This window comes from Aphelocoma coerulescens, chromosome 1A (genome assembly GCF_041296385.1).
Source record: "Aphelocoma coerulescens isolate FSJ_1873_10779 chromosome 1A, UR_Acoe_1.0, whole genome shotgun sequence".
In the NCBI taxonomy this organism is placed as follows: Eukaryota; Metazoa; Chordata; class Aves; order Passeriformes; family Corvidae; genus Aphelocoma; species Aphelocoma coerulescens.
This window is the reverse complement of record NC_091014.1, coordinates 39,956,604-39,962,603: the sequence shown is the minus strand read 5'-3', so window position 1 is coordinate 39,962,603 and position 6,000 is coordinate 39,956,604. Positions and strand designations below refer to the sequence as shown.

The following is a 6,000-nucleotide window of genomic DNA, read 5'->3' as shown; positions in this document are numbered from 1 at the left end:
TTATTGAGCAAATATGGAGGTTTAGGTGGATACAGGTGAAATTTCTGTACATCATAGTATGTCCCCAAGGATTAGGCAGAGTGTTTCAATATAACACCACCTTTTAAGCTTGGATACTTGTTCTGAAGCTCACATTGAATTTCAGTCTTATATTTTACATTTTCATTACTGCTTAGTTCAGAAAACCCCCCCCCACATCTTTCACACCTGGTAAGAAAATATTATGATTAATTAAAAAAGTTACCTGACTTATCAAGGAATGGTAACAGTTCAATAATAGTGATATTTTTTCACAACGAACCATTTCTTCCAGCATACCCTGTAACATTATCCTATAGCTTGCCTGTCTTTCTCTAGGTGGAGTAACCTCTCCATTGTCTTGTAGCTAAAAATAGGCAGTTAGGTTTTATTGCCAGCAGCTGCTCCACTCCAGAAAAAGAGAAGGCCTCCCTCCATTCTGATTAGAAACATGGTCTGGAGGTTTTATTCAACACTACAATTGGCAAAATAGCAAACCACTGAATGCTGTGCCTAAGCATGCAATTACATTATAATTCTTGAGTGTAATACTCTGCACAGTTGCTACAATGTTTATCTGAATCTAGCAGCAGTTAGTTGACCATCTTATTCTCTGAAGATGATGGTTTAGGGAGGAATAAATTGCAGACACTGAAGATGAAATTAGGAAAGCACTTCACATGCTAAAACCTATATTCAGGACAGAAATTCACATGATTTAGAATATATAGCAAGACTAAATGTTTTTTGACCTCAGAGGCCCTTAAGATAGAGATGAAATTTACTGTGTGAAGATGTAGTTTGTTAAACAGGCTGGTAGACTGATACAAGGCAATAAACACCTCTCAAGCAGTGTAATTTTATACTTGGAAACATAATTTGTTTTTACAAGAAAACTACTTATAAAGTATTTGAGACACACTGATTCTACAAAAGCAGTAATACAAAGACATTAAGTAGTAATGAGATTAATCACAGTAATTACTAATGAAACAACAAGGTTTTCTTATATAGCTTTTAGGTTTCTTTTTTCCTCTACATGAAAAATACATTTGCATTGTAATGTTAGTTCAGTTAGATGCAAATTCTGCCTCCAGTGTGACTTTGCACAGCCACAATCAAGAGTCAGTACCATGAGTCCAAACCAGTGCCACGAGCTTGACCTGGAAAAGCAGGGACAGAGTACAGCAGTTACACAAAGAGTGTGGTAACGATGAAGCTAAATTATTCATTCTGCCACCAAATTATGTCTGGAAGCTCATGGACTGCTGTACAGAAGCCACATCTCTTTCTTGCATGCAGCCTACATGAGTGGAACAGCTTACCTGCACTGAAGAGTTTGTTTTCAGACTGTGTATGTCTTTTCACTGCACTTGCAGAGTGCAGCAGGACATATTTAAGGTGCATTGAATTATCAGTGCTAAAATACAGTTCACTCATTTAAATTACTTTTTAGTTCATTAAGTCCTTGGGCTTTGGTCATACAGATAATACATATTTTGTCTGTTTCTTTGTTCTGTCAGAGCCATCCACATATGGCATGACAAAATTATTAGTGCTGGTTATGTGTCACCATGTAAATGCTTTATTTTTCTACCAGATGTCTTTTCTTCCAGCTTTGGCATTTAATTGTCAAGATGCATTTTAGTTTCCTAAATTGTATAATCTAATTTAACAAAAACTGCTGGAAAAACAAGTACAAGCACTAACAAAGGCGAAACATTATTTCATTTATGAAATTTGTTACTAAAGGCATGATTATGCAGTGTGCTCTGTCATTGCTATTTGTCAGCATTTGTTTAAGGTTGCAATTGAACAAAGAACAGTAAATGCAGTTTAGTGTAGAAAGGCAAGGTCACATGGCCTTGGCCTTAGTTAATTTATCTTTCATGACAGATTCTATTTTCTGCTACTAGTATTATTACCAGCATTACATTTCTCCCATGACAGTGCATCTGGAGCTCTTGCATTTCCAAACGTAGTGGTAGCATTTAATTTGTGTGACATTATTCAGTTATCAAGAAAAAGTGCATGCTGAGAAACACTGTGGTTAGTTAATAATAGCATAAAAAATGAGTTCTTGTAAGCAAGAGCAATGTCTCAAGTACTTTGCTAAAAACATTTCTTTCTGAGGCTGCACTACCCCATTCCTGTCATGGGAACCTGGGCATTCACCAAGTAGGTCTCCAGATGAAGGTTAACAGGTAGATGTGCTGAGATGGGAGACACAGAATGAGTTTAACAATTAAATTTCATATATTTTTCCCTAAGTAATGGCAGCTGGACAATGTGCAAAGACTGCAGCACTGAATTATAGGAGAGGCATACTGAGATCACCCTAGTCTAATCTTTTTTCTGTGGAAGATCATCTCTACATACGTAATTTTCAACAGAAACAAATTTAATCCATCCTTGGAGACCTAAAGTGATGGAGAAGACATGCTATAATGTATTTCCTATAATATTATATACACATGGCTTTGTATGCTTATAGCTGTTTTAACTGAAATACAAATATACCCAAGGCTTGAGTAGACATCAACAATGTAGCTGTAAACAGGAAATCTTCATGGAAGGTCCTACCAGGATTCAACAGGGGTCTGCTCTTGACAAAACATAACTTACTACCTTTGTGTACAAACTGAAAGACAAAGTAAAATGACAGTGCAAGTTGTGGAAATTATGGAAGCTGGTGAAGTCGTAAATTAGACAGATGATAATTGTAGAGAATTAATCATTTAGTAGGGTGGGCTGATTTAAATACCCTGTTTTAATGCAGATAAATTTGCACTCATACATCTAAGGAAGAAAGAGCATAGTTTATATAGACAGGATTGGACTAAGTATTTCAAAACGATAGAACATGAAAAGAAGTCAGGGTCTTGGTAGATAATTAACTGAACATGATCTTGCAGTGGGATGATGCAATTAGAGACTGAATGTCAGTCCTGAAGCCTAAGCAGGGAAAATATGAAGTGGGAGTAGGAAGGTGATATTAGTGCTGTTTATAGCAAATGTAAAACCATGACAGGAATGCCGTGTGCAACTCTCATACTCACATTTCAGAATGGACTATCTGATAAATCACATAGTCAGAAAGTCCTGCCATAAACATGTTGAGGTCTGAAAGGCATGACTTACTGTGAAAAGCTAGGAATGAGCAAGCTGCCTGTCTTATCAAAAAGACAAGCAAAGAAGACTATTGTAAAAGATAGAAAAGATGTTTTTGATTGTGACTGGCTTTTTAGTATAAGAAGAAAGGGCATAACAAATGGGATGGGATATTATTCTCTCGAAAAAGTGATATGTAAGATCTAACTGCAAATAAAGCCCTTAAAAATCCAAATCACCCAGTGAATAATTATCCATATTTTTAACGAGGTGATGATCTTCTACTCTCTTCTGATATGTCTAAAGGTCTTTCCTGGGATATTGCACTTTCAGGAGAAATTATAGGCCTGCTGCTGAGACTTACAGCTTAGGTGCTGCAACTTGAAGGAACATAATGACCTCTTCCAACCTCAAAGTCTACAATTAGGTGGCTAACACAATTCTACTTCCTTTCTTTGAATTCTATCAAATAATATTGATGTATGCCTACTGAGGAAGTAGCTCTGAGTTCTTTGAGTTTCAAAATAAGGCATTATATTTCACCGGTTTTGGACAGATTTTTTGTCACTAAAATCAATAGACTTGTGTTTTAAAATAATCCTGAGAATGGGGAGATTGTGAAGTTGTTTCTGGATGGCACAACCTGTTCCCACCAAGGACATAGCCATTCAAAAATCCTGCTGAATCACTGGAACTGGAAACAGTACTAAATTTCGTTTCTACAGAGATTAGTTCTGCTGAATACAGAAAAATCACATCCTTCAGTTTGTCACTTTGTTTTTATGTTCATATGCTTGAAATAATATCTACTGTTAAGTGGTCCTGACTGCAAAAACACCAGACTGTGTTTTCAATAAATAATTCCACTTTAATGGCAAAGTAATAATTTAGACAGATACAGTGTGCACACCTGCAAAAAAAAAATATGCAAGCTGGTTTACAAGCTAGAGGAACAATAAACCAATAGAAAATACATCATCCAGTTAAGTCCGATGACACCAAATACTTATTATTAGGGTTTTACAAAGACTACAAAAATTTTCAGATGATTTATTTCACTGTTTCTGTCTATTTACAAGATATGTTACATCAAAAATGTACAAAATATAAAATGTGTACAGACAAATGTTTCACAAACAATTTTTGAGTTGTAAACTAGGTGGACTCACTGAGATGTATTGCAGGAAGTTTTGTATATGTAATATTGTGTGTTTGTGAGCTAAATATGGCAGGAAAAGATTTGCAGGTTTGCTCAGAGCACAGGTACAAGAAAGAGCAGCTTTGCTTTAGTTCTTTGAGTCAGTCAAGGTGTATGAGCTGACATTTTGCATCAGAAATGGATTCAGATTTGGGGGGGCACGATGTTGGTCTGACTGAATCGTACATGCATAAATTCAGAGTTTTATTAGGGCAATAGCACCGTGTAGGAACCTCTAGATTCAGCGATGCAGCTTAGTGCCATTTGGAAACTGCATTGATTTCTTTAAGTTACAGCAGGTGGCCACAGAGCGGCCACGAGGAGTGAATAGCACCAGATACACATCCCAAAGGTAACATCCATGGAGGTGTACAGTACATGACTACACAATGCCAGAGCCCTTAGGTACCTTCTTGTTCACGTGCACCTATTTTAACCTCACGGCTCTTGTGGTAAAAGAGTGTTTCTGATTACTCTGAGCAGCCCGAATGCAGTCTGGCTGTAGCCTGCTGTGACATATGAACTTAACACATTTTCAGACTTTTCCCCCCAAAATGTATTGGCTTCATATAGATATTGAAACGTGCTGACTGTAGCATTGATAGCTCCTGCATAGTTGTAACAACTGTAAGTACAGGACAAACACACCAGGTAATAACAGCTTTTAGGTTTTGCATTCTGTATTTGTTTGCAACATACAGGAAATCTCAGCAAGTGAAACATCTCTTAACACCAACAGAATAAAATACAATTTTTTTGTTCATTTGTTTTTGATTTGATTTGTGCAAGGCTTTTTTTTCTTTTTTTTCTTTTGTTTTTTTTCTCTTTTTTTTTTTCTCTATATTTACAATACCCACCCAGTAGACTGTGCAAAACCAACCCACTTTTACAGTATAAACTCTTCCTCTTCCACAGTGGACATCACTGCTTCAGTGTTCTTTTATGCTGAATTCTTCATGTACAACTATAGCAATCAAAACAACATGCTGAAACTAGAAAAAGAAAAAAAAAAAACCCATATATTTGTGCTCATGCTGCATCAAGTGCATCCAGCTCTGCTGGATAAGTATTCAAAACATCTATCCTCCAAAAATTCCGTTCCATGGGACCAAATGGATTTGAGCCGATTTTGTCAGCATTTAGGTGGCAGTGAAAGTGGGTTTGGGTTCCTTGTGTACTTCTGAGGGTAGGCAGAGAAATCTATTCACAAGATAAAAATATTATATAGCAACTGTTCTTTCTCGTATCCATTACTTTAAAAAATCATGATATACAGATATGAGGCTACTATGTTAACTGATGTTTTCTCATTAGTAAATGAAGAAAAAAACAGTGTAAATTACCAATGGTTTAGGAATTAAACCAACTGTAAAACTGTTCTAGAAATCTGTTTTAAGGCAGTGAGACAGCACCATAAGAAATGTTCCTTCTTCCACTGAAAAGGCTCAAACAAACGAAGCCCTAAAAAGCCTTTAATCAGTGTTGGTTAATAATTGGTAGAAAACCGTTGTTAAGGAGTGGGCAGGTGGTTAAAAAAGACCCTTGTGGTAAAAATAACTTTATAAAATCTGTGACTTGTGTACTAAAAACTTGATGGAGCGCATCACCGTGACCATGGCAGTTAGAATTAAATTGGCACTTATCCAGCATATCACAGTCATGTTTTCTGGTGA

At 36.4% G+C, this 6,000-nt stretch overlaps 1 protein-coding gene across 5 annotated transcripts in view; it reads right to left on the bottom strand.

Annotated features, from left to right (window-relative positions):
- Positions 1 to 4,008: 4,008 nt before the first annotated feature.
- Positions 4,009 to 6,000, bottom strand: part of NAV3 (neuron navigator 3) — a 484,909-nt gene continuing 482,917 nt past the window's right edge. For all 5 annotated transcript variants that reach the window (XM_068999468.1, XM_068999461.1, XM_068999483.1 and 2 more), the window contains one exon: positions 4,009 to 5,319. The gene's annotated coding sequence lies outside the window, so the exon portion shown is untranslated. The remainder of the gene's footprint in view (positions 5,320 to 6,000) is intronic.